Source organism: Onthophagus taurus, chromosome 11 (assembly GCF_036711975.1).
Source record: "Onthophagus taurus isolate NC chromosome 11, IU_Otau_3.0, whole genome shotgun sequence".
In the NCBI taxonomy this organism is placed as follows: Eukaryota; Metazoa; Arthropoda; class Insecta; order Coleoptera; family Scarabaeidae; genus Onthophagus; species Onthophagus taurus.
Window position 1 is genome coordinate 19,566,491 of NC_091976.1, and position 15,959 is coordinate 19,582,449.

At 33.0% G+C, this 15,959-nt stretch overlaps 1 protein-coding gene across 10 annotated transcripts in view; it reads right to left on the minus strand.

Annotated features, from left to right (window-relative positions):
• The window catches only part of LOC111424081 (uncharacterized protein CG43867), a 193,589-nt gene that overhangs the window by 51,187 nt on the left and 126,443 nt on the right, over positions 1 to 15,959 (minus strand). Inside the window, exon 1 of one of the 10 annotated variants that reach the window (XM_023057502.2) lies at positions 7,297 to 7,478. The exons of the other annotated variants lie outside the window; for them this stretch is intronic. The gene's annotated coding sequence lies outside the window, so the exon portion shown is untranslated. Of the gene's footprint in view, positions 1 to 7,296; positions 7,479 to 15,959 lie in introns of those variants that run through there. 10 annotated transcript variants of the gene reach the window in all.

Consider the following 15,959-nt stretch of genomic DNA (forward strand, 5'->3'; position numbering starts at 1 on the left):
AAATTGTGCCATTCCTAAGACTGTAATATTTTTAATGTATCTAAAAAAAAATTATATTTTTTCTAACTGACCTTGTAAAAACTTTTCTTTTCAAAATCGTCTGATGAACCAACTTGCAACATTTTTACTTGGAATTCGTACGAATTCTGATAAATTATATAATGGATTATTTAACTTCTGATAAAAAAATTCTCTACATACAAACCCTTATCTCTAAATCTAAATTATTCAGCATAAACCTCCATAAAATACTTAAACTTATTTATCTTGTCAATCAAATACTAATAAAATTACTTTATTGACAAGTTAATGATACAGTTGTATATGAAAATTGATGAGAAAATCTATGAAATGAATAATAGTCACACTTGATAAATGTATCGACAAAGTGACTATTTAATAAGAATGAAATTCCTCTAACTATAGTTATTTTATCAAGTGTTTTTTTTATAATATATTTTAAAACATCATGACGGATGGTTTCAATTCCTCGCCCTCAGCAACCAGACATAAATAACACCCGGGGATCGGATATTATGTACCGTTGCAGATGCAGCGGAACGCTTCCGATCGGTGCCGATTTGAAATTCAAATTCGACGCCGGTATCACGACGCCTAGGAGTACGCGCCATCTAACGCCCTTCTTATTCTCGTCGGAGATCGACCTTTTGACCCGTATCACTCCCTTTTGTTTCAATATTTTTTCGATAATGTCAAGGTTCGAATAAATATATCCCTACACGTTTTCCCCCCTAAACTGCTTTAGGAAACGGGTTTAATGAAAATTGTTTAGAGAAAAGTTGAAGTTGAAGGAGGGAAAGTGTAAATAATTACTTTGTTTTGGTGTGGGTTTGAAGTACACTCGAAAGTTTTATAAGAAACTAACAACTTTTTTTCTCAATTAAGAGGGGAGAAAGAATAAACTTGACAATAAAACAGTGTTTTCTTTTTAATTCCTAGTCTTAAGAAACCTTTCAATAAGGAAATCCTATTTCCTAAGAAAAGTAGATTACCCTATTTTTCTTTTTTATTTTAGTTAGAAAAGAAAAGAATAAATTGTGCAGCGAAAGAAGAAAAAAATGTGCTAGTGATCGAGTACCCGTGTAACGTTGTCCGTAAAATGTGGGTCGCACGGTTACTCTAATCAATATTTACCGCCGAAGTTACTCGCACCCTTGTAACAGCACCTTACGGTGAAGTTCCTCCGGGAGTTGAGTCTGTCATAGAGTGCTCCAAGTCGTTTTATTACCAGACGAAACCGGGTTTATTTATAGTACAACTTTGTTTAAAAAATACCTATTTTTTATTTTTAAAGATATAGTTTTGCAATTTTTATTGAATTAGTGCAATCTTCAATAAATATCGCTTTATTTCAAAAATACTATTTTATATTTTCTTATTTGCTCAACCTCAGACATTATACATATCTATCTAAAGTTTACGTTGTTATATTTAATGGTACGAATGAGGAAACTGGTATTCAACATGGGAAAGTAATATTGCGAATCTTCTAACCAAAGGTATGCAGGAAGAGTACACTAACTATGTTACAGTCATTTTAAAGGAATTTAAACAACAAGACAATGAAATGGTATAGGGCATAAACGTGGGTTAAGAATTAAACTACCGTGTGAAACACGGTGATGTATTTACAGAAATTCTTACAAATGCCTCTTAGATAATTTGAAAAAAAAATTACTCTAATTATTATGAATTGATTTAACTGCTAAAAAGTAATTATTAAATTCAGAAGGATTTACACTCCACAATTATGGCTGCCCAAAAGAAAATGGCATGAAATTGCATATGATTTGCATTCTATGTATGGTAATAAAGACTTAAAACACTTAGTGCTTGAATGAGAAATGAAATAACCCCTTGTAAGTGAAAGTTTGCAAAATTATGTCCCGAGTGAAAGTGAAAGAGAAGTTAAAATTGCTGAGCCTATTATGTAGAAGTTTGAATCAGTAAGTTAAGAATTATAACTTTTCAATAATGTTTTGGGTTATTTCTTTAGCCAGTGGTTTCGAAAGTGTAGGACTAAACCTGATGCAGTAAAAGTGGTATGCTTTGTATTGAAGTAGAGCTAGACACTTTAATGGCGGTTTGAAGAAGCACTTCTGACCATATCTGAAAAATAATTTACTCTAAGAATTAACAGACGTAGAGTTTGTTATTATTACACTGCAACTAAAACAGTAAGCTAACTTGGTCATTCATGTTGAATCAGGATTTTCAATTGACATGAGGAGTAAAATGAATTGTCAGATTTCTTATCCAGAAAATTAACATCAAAATCTCAACAACAAAACGGATCACGACGCCAGAAAAATATCACCACTAAAATTCAAAAGGGATGATTTAACTCTGATGAAGAAACCAGTTATCGCCGTCTTCACCAACGCTATACAACATGGTGAAAGGAAGCTAACATCAAAACCAACCTCACTCAAATTGGGAACAATATAAGTATCATGGGTCAGCGAAAAACACGTAGAGAAGAATCCTGAAGATGAAGAAAGCAACTAAGACAGCAGACATACGAGTTGATTGCAAACCAAACGAATCTAGCGGAGGCTAACACTGAAGATGAGCTTGGAAGAAAATCTGGGTTCACATCAGAATTCAAACAGAACCATTCAGAATATCGCTCTGAGAAATCATTACCGTGGAGTTTATAAGACCCTGAACACCAAAAGCTTCGCATGTTTTGGATATCCCAATAAAATCATTTCTGATAACAAGTCATTCATCATCCTTCATTCATTGATCGAATGAGATGACACCAGTTTACAACACCCGGATTAACACGGATAGAGGAACGATTTAAAAACTTAAAGAAATGCCTCCGACTGTAATTGTAAGGTTATAAAACGAGTTATTAGACCAATACGAGTAATTAAGTCCTTCTGCTGATGGGATGACATTTACGTATGCTTGAAGAATAGTTAGTAGACCATTAAATCGCCAACAGAAAAAAAAGATAGGGACAGATAAGAAACTAAAAGTTTAATCTACACAAGAAGATAATTAGATTTCAGTCATAAGATTCTTCTAGGATCTTCCCCTCATCTTGATCTAGACCAAATTACATCTGAACGAGTTTCGCCCATCATCACCACCGTACCTACAAACCCAACAATCTGGGTCCTTAAAGGTTTGAAATCTCCTTGAATGTGACGAAAATCAACAAACAAACCAGCCTACAGCCTCTCACGTCGTTAGTTGTTCCCGCATTTTTGTAATTTTTAAGATGATACATGCCCTAATAGACTGAAGCAGAATATATTAGCAATTTCTTTATTCAACCCAAGTATCCGAGAAAGTACTACAATTCAATCAAGTAACCCAAATTTAATATTCGGTACCAACTGGCGATACATGATTCCGCCAAGTTACTAGATGTTGGTATATATTATGCTTATAATACCAAATCGTCTTTTTAAAAGGCTGCGATTTAGCTGATGAATCAGAAAATACTGAAAACTAACAGCAATTGTAAAAGAATCTTCTAATTTAGCAGAAACATGTCATATGAATGGTAGAAATGAAAAACAATTCCCTTTCAATTTGGAGTTAGTACTTGCAGCCATTAATTTACTTGACCAAGATGTATCACTGAACAATTTTAAGAAAATGCTGGCAGAATGGAATACATTTAATGGAGTCCACTTTTAGTACAGAAACCTTTGAGCTACTTTTAGTTTGCGGCTGCCCATGGGTTGGATTTGGCAACTAAGATGTTAAGCTTAGCTCAATTACGATTGTTTTTTTACTACCATGTCTTGTTCAATCATAAAATCCTTTCATCACCATGATATAGCATGGGTTTCAATACGTTAATACAAACTAAAGTTATTGGTACTTTCGGAATATCTGGTGAAGTTATGCATCTTGTTAATATAAGCTTCTATTTTAATAATGTTACGACAATAATTGTGATTAAGTGAAAAGTTTGTAGATGCTGTGGACTACATTGCCAGATACATTATTGCCATACAAGACTTGATACCATTTTAAGAGAAATTACAATAAGCAAAGTTAAATACTTTGCATGATTGCAAATACTGAAGATTAAAGAAGAAACTAACTATAATTGCAAACCTCAGATATAAATTGTAATTTGTTTATACAATCTAAGTTTTTGTTGTGCTCTGCAAACTATAGTTGTTGATCAATTACAGGGTGCTTTTTTGCAATTTTAATTCTCGACTGTATATCATGTCAAATGTAGTAATAACTACAAATGGGAGCTACAAATTATAGTCTACAACTTTTAATTGTATACTGCATACTACAGCTCCCGTTCAGCTGCAGATTTCTTCATGCAATTTTAGCTGCACACTCTATAACTATAATATATAGTGTTTCAATATTGTCGACACAGTCTTGTGTTTGTTTTTATCGGGAATAATTCATAATAGAGCGTTTGTTATGATTCGAAGGATTACTAATCTAATGCAATTGAAAAAATGATAAGTCTTTATAGCACAGATTCGACTTAAATGTCTAAAATGTTTCAATTACGTACGAATTTCAACGTCCACGTCACTTCAACAAAACCTCCAAGACTTCTTTGATTATTAATTAGTGATACATATACATAGCGTCAGTCCCAGAGGGTTGCAGATTACATATTAATTCGTTTATTATTCGCGGATTTTATTCGAATGTTTATTATGTCTATTTGTAAAGAAAATAATTTTGTAGTTTTTGAAAATATTAACCAGTATATTCCATTTTCAACCAAATCAATGATGTAATATATCAATTTATATTTACTATTTCTCGTAGTAAAAATCTTTAAGAAAGAAAATAAACAAGGTGAAAAATGTGAAAATATCGTTAATTTTCGTATATCATTTAAAGAATAACAATTCTTTATGTGAATAAAACATTATAAGAAACTCCGAAACTAAAACATCAAATATTTTAATAAATAATTTTTTTGCAAGAACTGATTGGAGATTACAAAGAATATAATCAATTTTATTAATGAAACTTTCTTTTAAAACATATGCTTGAAATTGATGATAATCCAAAGCTCTTGATTATTTTGATCAGTTTGTATTTTTTGGACCATAAATGATTTATTTTATACAAAAATTTATTCGACGTTGAAAAAAAAAAAGAACATGCAATAAACTTTGCAATAAAATATTTGCACGTAACAATTTTTTTTGTATGATTGAACGGTTTCAGTGAGTTTTTTTTGATACATTTTTAGTGGGAAATTTGAAAAATAAAAGCTATGAAAAAAAAGTTGTACTAAATTCGCGTAAAGCCGGCTTGGAATTTAATTAAAAAGCCGGCATTTGGGATTTAATTCGGAGCGATATTCGTGCAGGCTTCGGACAAAAGCTTTTCGAAAGCTCCTATCCGGGAAAGGACACTTTTCCATAAGCCAGCTCCGCGCTAATTAGCCGCGTCGTTCGGATTTAATTACAGATCGACGATTAAATCCGCTCGAACTCGTCCGGAATTCAAAATTGATTTCGAATTGATATCTGCTAGCAATTTTGGTTTAATTAATCTGTTTCGAATCGAATAAATATTTGTAGAAACTCAAATACAATTTTTTGTTTCAAAAAATGTTTGCTGAATTTGCAAAACTACGAATTTTAGCCCCCTATTTGTAAATCCAGGGGCAATTATCGATAATTTATCAACGGTGTAATAAACTCAGGGAAACGGAATTTGCATAACAAAGTTTGAAATGTAAACATTGCGGAATTCATCTGCATAATGCAGACGCCTTTTTCTTCCTTAGCCCAACCCCAACCCCTGAGGTCGATTCAATTTACGTCGCCATAGGAGATGCCCGGGGATTGCTTTTGTTAAATTGTTTCTTAAAGTCTTCACAGAGAAAAAAAAACGTAATTGCTAAGGGGATTTTCCCCTACTTTTCAACCTTTGAATATTAAAAAAAAAAAGAAACCGACAAACTGTGTTTAATTATCATATCGTATTTTACAACTTGAAAATTAAAACTTGAACAAAAAACAACAACTCCCGAAGAAAATTAAAATCCAAGTTTGAAAGTACTGAATAAACACTTGATTTGTTTCGAGCAAACATCATTAATAAAACCAATTTAAATTTTGTTCATTCAGTTGGAAATTTTCGATCTTTTATTCTCGTTAAAATTGAAAAATGAGCAGTTGAAATGGAGATACGTTAATTTCGAGGGAAATGTATGTTTACGCTGCATTATCGGCGCAAATACGAAATTAAAATCAGAGGTATGAAACCGCAATTAAATACGACTGGATTGTAAATTATTAAATCCTATTACGAGTTTAGCAGGAACCGTATTAACTGTGGCTCGTTGGAAACTACGGTTTCCCGACGATTTATTATTAATATTCATAAATCCAAACTATGAACAGCATAGGTACTATACGTTCGTTAATTATAATCGAATTTAATGTGTTATAAAAATGTTTTAATATAACATCAAAATTCAAATTATTTTTTAAAGGTTATTAAAAACGTCTTTGAGATCTAACGATTTAAATTATTTAACATAGCTCTGAGAGGCGATCGTTTCAACCCTCTACGTAATTAATGCATAATTTCCATCTTACCCTGTCCAGTAAGGTTCATTAGTGCGGAATAATGGTCGTAGGGTAGGCGGTATCAATTAGCACGCTTGCAGTTGACGACCGCAAACCGTAGAGAGACTCTAAATCTTTATACCAAAAGGTTGAGGGTTACTCTTTGAAGTTAAACTCAAATTAAACACAACCCGAAACTCAGTCAACAATTTTCTCTCCTAAATAAATACAAAATAAATGAAAATATTTTTGTACTGGCATTTAAGATAAACGGAAAGTATTAAAAAGTTTTCAGAAAATTTTGAGTTCCGAACGAAAAATAAATATACACGTGACTTTTCGACGTGGTCTTATTTTTAATAAACTGAAAGTTTTCAGCGATTCCGCCGTCTAGTACATTTTTAATGAGCAAACCCCGCCTGGTTTCGCCGAACCGTGTTACTTGTTATTGTGGAAAAGTTAGATACTGTGTTTTTACTTTGTTCCTTTTATTTTTATGTTTAGCTTTTTTGGGATGTGCTTGCATAAAGTTTGTTTTAAAGTTCCAAATCTCGTTAATAATTATAAAGAATAAAAAACAAAAAGCAACAAGTTATATTAAAAAAAAGGATTCGATAAATTCACATCAAAATATTTAATAATAAAGTAAATACGCATATTTCCATAATTAATAAAATAATCCTTAAATCTTTACGAGAAATTATAATAATGACAATATTATTAATAACAAACAACATACTTTGTATAACAGCAATTTCATCTTCTTTCTCTTGTACACTAATTTTTTCTTTCAAATTTTTTTCTTAGAAAAAGGTAAAACAAAAATCTTTCAGCACAATAAATAATACACTAAAACGCGTCAAGTTCACACTGTTCGCGAACTAGAAAGGTCCGAACTCACCCTTCAGCTCCCAAGTTTCCCGTCGAGCTTTCGCCAGCTGAAAGCTCGAGGCCAACTGCTTGCTGATAGCAGAGGAGCGTGGCGCCATCCGCACGGGAACGACAGTGACATGCGCGCCATGCGAATATCTAATCTATATCATATATGCAACGTACGCAACCTATTGTAGCCTATTATTTTATAATTATTATTACTTTAGGTTCAAATTAAAAAAATAATAAATTTAAAAGAAATAAACCGGCTCCTCCACCATTTATATAAACGTAAACATTTTAGTGATTAAATGCGAATAATCTTTAAGGAAATAATAATGAATATAGACAGACATTTTATATAAAGTCATGATCGTTTTATTATTTTACACTCAAAAAAGCTTAAAGATAGATGATAAAAGTGATAAAAGCTTGTTGAGCTATATAAAATATAGGGGCAATAAGGGAAGGAAAAAACAACTTTAAACCATCAGCGTACGTTAAACACTGAATATTTAATAATCATGCTTTTCAGAATGATTTTAACATTATCGGAGTTCATTAACTCTTTGTTACAAATTCGGTGGTAAGCTTACACAAATCGAACTAATAGATGATGTTTAGGGAATAAATAAAGGATTTTTAAGCTTGAAACTTTTTCTAATGTATAATTATAGGTCTACTCCAGGGATACTACACGGTAAACAAGCACCTATATAATATGAAGCTTGTTGATTCCCCTTTTTGACTGACCTGAGAGACATCTAACCCTTTGGGAAATCTTTGGGATGGTTGATGTGTGGGGAGGCTGCACAAAAGGCCTAATATACTCCCATAGTGTACTGAATACATGATAAAATAATTAGTGAAGTTACAAAAAGGATTTTTTAGGAATAAGGTTCCTTGTAAAAGACCGTAATTCAAAACATTATTTATTTGACTACTTTTGAAAAATAAATAGAAACCAATGTGGGTTAACTTCTCTTTCAAGTTACATCTGTTTCAAGTTTTGTGTTTATTTCAATAATAAACTTAACAATTTTATGTTTTCTGCAACACCATTACTTTCTCTATGAAACTTTGATCTGTTTGTAAACTGGCATTATGAGCAGATTGTTGATTGTGAGATTATAAATTTGAACGTGTTGCAAGTAAGGCAAGTAAATTGCTTTTGGGAGTTTTAAATTTATTTTATTGTTTAAAGTATTTGGAGTTACTATTTTTCCTTTGACAGCTCTGCTGCTTGTTTCAGACACGGTTTCGCGTTCGTGACTAATTATTTAGTATTGGAATAGTTAATATAAGCCCGGTAGGTGACTTGTAACAGTACAAGTTAGTTATTCCAGACTCGTAATATCTAACTCGTACGGTTACAAGACCTACCGGACGTGTATCGTATAACATTTTATTTCGTATTGTCGAGTCCAGTTAAACAGCAATTACGGTGTAAAACATTTATTTATTTGATAATTATGTGAACATTTACTCACGCTTTTTCTACGGATACGGCGTTTCTGTAGTTTGTTTATATTGAATTTCCGTTAACATCCATTAAGTGTGCTTAAGTTATGGCTCACTTACCGAATTGAAATTAATAATGTAAATATTAATATAAGGACAGCATGAAATCAAATTTTTATAAGTTTCATTTGATCTTAGTTAGTCTAGTCTTTTTTTTGATATGAATGGGCATTAAACGTATATTCCTTACTCGAATTTTATAACAAAGCGCTAAACGTTCAAATTAATCACATTCGTCTGTAATTTAATAATAGGAATATGTTCGAACATAAAAATACACCGGTTTTTATCTCAGCGACTATATCTGAATTTGGCATTAGTGCAGAACCCCATTTTTGTTAGTCATTTCACGATGATTTTACTGACTGCATATTTAGATAATCGCTTCTATTACTAATACCATTAAATAATTTATTTTTACCAGCAATGATACCTTTAACAACACCACAATGGATACATTTAATCTCGCTAATGATAGGGGTCGTCCATTAAGAGTTACACCCCGTTTGGATTTCCGGTTTATTCACATACGGAGCTTTATGGACAAAGATGAATGAAATTAAGAAGCGTTGAATGGAATCGCATTGAACATTATTCTTTTTACTGAAAATGTGAGTTATTCTATTATTTAGCTAATTTTCATAATGATGAAGTTACTGCATTCCATGGAGTTTGCACATTGTATTTCGAAAGCGAGATACTTAACTTTTGCCAAATATTTATTATAAAAATTACATGAAAACCCAAGGCAATGTTTCTTATTTTTAGAGTTCACACCATAAAGATAAACGATACAGTGAATTTACTAATTTAATGAGCTCACAATTTCTATGCGTCTTTCTTTATAGAGATTTGTGACCTAATGACAGTATGGTCACGATCATGCAAAATCTCATAAAATAGAATTAACGTTAATATTACCAAAATAGTATCCTAATTGACCGAAAACAAATAGACTAGAGAGAAATAGTAGCAAGGAAAAACGGCTATTGATAAGTAACATCGAGGATTGTCCATAGATTAACAACTCATCTGAATTACTGATGATATTACGGTGAGGTTGTGTCTTAAGTGATCTCGGTCAACTTCAGCCTGCTACTTAATTCTGCCAATCAGACGATATTGGTGGTATTTCTGTCTGCCAACGACTGTGTTGACTGCGTTGGATACAATAATCCTTACAATTTTCTTAAATATATATTTTTGTTCAATCTAGCCCTACAATATGCAACTGGCGATCTAGAAAATGGTGGCAGCATACTCACTTAGGTGTATCAAGTGATTGGATACGCAGATGACATAGTAATAATTACCTGTTCTTTACACACTATGGTAATCACAAGCTTCGAACTCCAAACGAAAATAATTGACGTAAAAATCAATGGGGAAAAAACTTACTTTTATAAACATGTATGATAGTTGCGGAAATGGAAATGTACTTATCAATCGAGGGGTTGAATATTAAAGACACCAAAGCCTATACGGCGATAATGATAAAATTGTAAGTAGTATTGAGCAAATGAAAACTGCTACCAGACAATTAAATAGTGCCGGAATATACAAGAAGGTAGTGGAAAGTATAGGCATGTATGGATCCGAACTATGGACAATGCAACTGAAATGGACTATTGGAGGAGATGATGTCAGAAATCAAGGATGAATCGAGAGACGTATACCGATGTTATCAAGTAAATGGGAATACAGATTAGCACACTGAAAACTATAAAAGTAACCCGGTTGTTCAATGGATGACGAATGAAAAATGGCCAAAGAAACTGATAAACTGGATACCGCCAATTCGAAGAGAACGAGAAAGTCCACGGCGGCCATGGAGAGTGGAAGTTGGAAGAGAATATGGAATCGTAAGGACTAAGTGAAGGCGATTGGCAAAATAGAAAAAAATGGCAGCTGGGATGCCAGAATAGGTTGTAAAAATCTAGCTTATGTATAGACATGTATGACACAAATGATGTGTTCATCAACTTAAGTAAATGAAATAAAAACCATGTAAAAACTTCTAACTTGCATTTATTTATATAAAGTCCTACTAGTTTCGGGTTACCCCATTATCAGCGACAAAGTCAATGAAGCTATAATAGGTGTGTAGACTGGAAATCAAATGAAAATAAAACATTTGAAATAGATGAAATAGAATGGCGACGTTAAAAAGTGTGGAATGTTAAAAATTAGAAAAACGAGTAAATCTTTAAGAAGATGTGTTGGTGGGATGAGATGAGGCGAGACTGATAAGTAAATGAGTCTGAGCATTAGCATTAAATGAATGATGACAGGCCAAACTACACTTTTCTAAGTATTACGTAAATTTCTTACATAGGTACAACACTGCATCGCAAATTTGATTTTACAATTTTTATTATTATACTATAAATACAATATATTTTTCTCAATATTTACTACACTCATGTCAAATTTGACTGTCTAGAAAGAAGAAAAATTACTTTCTTACGTAAAAAGAGTTTTGGACTTTGGAAGAGTATGGACGTCATTCGTGAATATCTGTGCAAATGATTTGTATTATATGTATTATTCATTAAAGAAGGTAATTGCAAAATAATCTGGTGCCTCACCATTTCCACTGGAGATACAAATTTTAAAAATAACTTAAACTGGATTTTGTAGCAATAACATTTGTTTATTTTAATGAAGAACTTTAAAAAAGTTCTGCTAGCATAGAAGAGCATTTTTGTGAACAGTGAAAGTGTTAATGTTACTTGTTTAAGATATGTCAAATAGATTCTAGATTCAATCTCTAACTTAACATATTCAGTCAATGTAGCACATCTCTTGGTTGGCATCAACGCAAAATTATTACAATTTTTCAAGTGCTTCTGCAACTGGATATTGCAAGGTTTAAAGCAAAAATATAAATTAACCCAAAATACTAACATGGGAGTGTTTTGTTAATCAATTTAGAAGTACATAAGCTGTTATGAATCTTCATGATTTTAGATCAATCAGTCAGGTAATTTCAAATTGACAGCCATTTTTCACTTCCAACCTCTACGCACAAAACTAAGCACAATGCATCATGATCAAGCTGATTTTAACTTTAAATCCTGAGCTGTCAAAATGCCGAGGAAGCAGTACGAGCTACTATGTAACAGATAAATCCCAATTGACATTGTCATCAGTCATCATTTACTTAAACATTTGCATAGAGTTGTTTAAAGATTATTTCTAAAAACTTTATATGAAATAGGAAGCAGTTAGGAACACAAATCAACATAGACATCCCAATGCAGGTCAGCACAAAATATAATATTTTCGATGCAACCCAAATAACTTTTTTGCCGAGACAAAATCACGACCTTCGTTTAACATAATTCTTTCCCAGATCTTCTGTTAAAGAAGACTCCTTCAGCTCAATTTGTTATAAGAAATCTTGGAAATTACTATGATTGATGAGAAAGTAAAAAGCCTATTTTTCTTTTTATAACAATTAATTGAGTTAACAATTAATAATTACCCATATACCATAACTTCCTTGATAACTTCAATTAATTGGGCTATAAAATATGGAGTTTGAGGAGTAACTAAAGATATTTTAATGAAGGAGTCCTTAAGAGGATCCTTTACCAAATCACTTACAATTAGTTTGTTAGCGAGGAAACATATTTCATGACACAAGCAAGAAATCGGTATTGAAGTATTTATTATTATTCTTGCGAAATTAATTTTCTAATTTGAATCTAAATCTGAAATTATTGCGTTAAGTTAAACAAGACAATTGTTATTAACGAAAAGACAATTTTCAATCAGGTTTATGTTATAGAAATATTTAAAGAAAATAAATAAGATCCTTCAATCATTGTCTAAAGTACGTCAAACTCCAGAATTCGCCGGTCCTTTGTGTTAGAGAAGGAGTTACTGTGAATCGTAAAGTTTGACGAGCTAAAGCTCCGTTCGGGGGGTTCTCGGTGTATGAGCCACCGGAAGCCGAGCACTAAAACTTTCAGTCTCTCTACTCTTTACGGCCACGGGCTTCGTCGTTGCCGGTATATAGACGAAACTTGAATAATTGCTTAAAACGTTCTCTCCTGAAGAGAAGGCGACATCGCCGATGGCGGCGACAAGACAAAGGCGCGCGACTTATTTAATTTCCCGTTAACGACCCGTTCATTAATAACCGCTTATGTAACGACGTCAGACGTTAGTTATCGCTCTACTTACGATGTCGAACCATGTGGGTGTCGGATTTTACGAACTAAACCTATAAAGAAACACCCACATGAGGTTGAAATAAATCGGATTTTATATTCTATCTAAAAGCCTTTTTAGTTTTTAGGAAGATTCTTTTTAGAGTGGAAAAAGTGGTTGTTGAAGGAAATATTAAAACACCGAATGAATTATTTTTGGGTTACTAACAGGAAGGGTAAATAAATTTCTTCGTAGAATATCGTTTTTAGTAGCTTTCCTGAATAAGTTAAGATAAAGTCTAGTTTTAGGTGGAAGGTAATAGATAAGGTAATATTTCAAAAAGGTTTGCGTTGCGGTTGGGGTAGGTCGTGTGGGATACAGCAAACGTGTATGCAAATCGGGGGTAATTCCGGTCCGTTCATAAGCCGCCCTTCAACCCCCTTCCTACCTAATACATTAAAATTGGTTTTAATAGGCCGTCGTAAATTTCTTGCGATCAACTCCGCTTACCCTAATATGAAGATATACGAGAGGTGGTTTTGGTCGAATTTACCCAAAACTAGGACAATTCTAGTTTAGCACGGATTTTAAACCCGGATAATCGTAGTTTATGAAATATAAAACCCACCATCACATTCGCGTATCAAGAAAATATCTATTTATCCAATTAGAATATCGCATGTTAAACACGCGTCATTTTTAATAATAAGTCACGAAAACACCATTATAAATCAATAAGATAGTGAATCGCCGGGATGATTTAGAACTACATTTTAAAAAAGGAAAAACTAATTAATCATCGATTTAAAACGTTTGGGTGATTAATTTGTTCGGTAGTCGTTGATAACATCAAATTTTCATCAACCCGGCTTGGCGTCGCATTATCATCTCATAAATTACGACGTGGGCTTTAATGCAGAGAATGACGACAGTGGCGGCGGTGGCAGCAGCGCCGCGACGCCGTTATGTTTATTTAATGCATCGTTGAGTCGACATCGAAAATTTATCAATTGTACCGTTGGGAGTTTGCTTCATCTGTAATTAATTACTTTTTAAGGAGTTTTATCATAAACACATCTATTTTGTTTTATATCACATCAGTTTTTAGTTAGTCTTTAACAAAATTTAGTGCTTTTTTGGGGATGGAATTAATAAAGTCTCGTTCCTTTTAACTGTTCGGAAAATTTATCGTTCCATATTTTCGTAGCTCGAGCAGCCACATCGGCCCTGTCCATTGTTAAACGGCCTCTCCGGAAGTATCCATTACGGGGTTCTCGCGCTAACTTCATTCCAGCCGTGATTTAAATAGATTAATTAAGGGACATTGTGCGAGGAGATTGCTCGATTCGCAGCCACGTTTTATACCCAAATTTCACCACCAAAAAAGGGAAATCTTTTTTTTTTGAGAAAATTAATTTATTGAATTTATTATATACAGACAAATAAGAAGTAGGTTCATATTTTACGTAAAAACGATATTTATAAAGCTTCATATTTCAGTGCTAGTGGAAAATATCGAAAAATAGTAGAGAAACCTCGGGAAAACCGGTGGTTACAAATAATATTTCGAAGCGATAAGAAAACAATATTACGGTCGCACAATGAAATATTGGAATTGGTCTCTGGATCTCCGCGGGATGTAATGACCATGCCCGTTTTCCATTTGCCCCCACGGATCGGCGACAACAAATCAACCGGAAACTGCAATTTGGCCAGCACATTGCAAGGACAAGGTCGAGATAACGTGCTACTCTTCCCGGACCTCCAGAGCAAAATGATTTACAGACGGCATTTATTAACGTTTTCCGTATATACCTGGACCACAATTTCACTTCAAAAAAAAGTAAAAGAAAACACCATCCAGATTGCGATAAATTGTTTTCGATCTCTAGAGAGTGATCTTAAATTGTTGAGTTAGTAGGAAGATAATACTTTCAGAAATGTTTCTTTTAAATGGAAACCATTAATAATAGAAAAAATAAAAAAATAAAAGAGGAAAAAACGACAAGTATAGTAATATGGGAAAACATACTCAGATTTAAGAGGTTTCATTGGAATCTTATACAATAAAAGTAATTTAAAATGAATCGTTGAGGAATTATCCTTATCATGTTCATCTTCAAAAATCGTTCATTCAGGGAATCAAATGAATAAAACCTGCAATAAATCATTTTAAAGTAAGGTTGGTATTACTACTCCCAACAAATAAGACATACGGACTTCCTTTAACGCTGGCATAGACAACTTTGACTATAATTCAATCCTCTCACTGCCATAAACCTATTTAAGAACATTCCTACACTATATCTTAGTATACACACCATAACGCTTCCTACATCGCAATGACATTAATATGGTTTTAAAATAAGTCATTTTGTGGAATTGCAAAAACTGAGTAAAAATTGTCGACCAAGTTCATTCCGAAACTCTTGACGTCTATTTCTTTCAAAAGCTGTATAATATCTAAAAGCTCCTTTAATCTACAAGCTGTAAAAAGTTCTTATTCTCAAATTTAAAAAGAAATCCTGTAATGTTTATGAAAAGGAAATTGTAACAAGCTGTACTCGAGTTTTCAGAAACTCTAAAGGAGGGAGGCATGATGTTGAATAAGGTGATGAGTTAAGTAATGGTGGTGATGATGACAGAGGTAAGGAACAGAGTCGATAAGGTTACCAAGACTTACTATGCCCTGAGTGAGTGTGTGTTTGGAAAGGATGAAGTAAGCTGGAAGGCCAAGACAAGGATTACCTACTTATATTTGGCAGTAAAGCTGGACCGTACATGGAATGTGTTAATGACGAGACAGAGTACGGAAGAGTCGTATTCAAGCCAAGGATGTACATGGAGGCC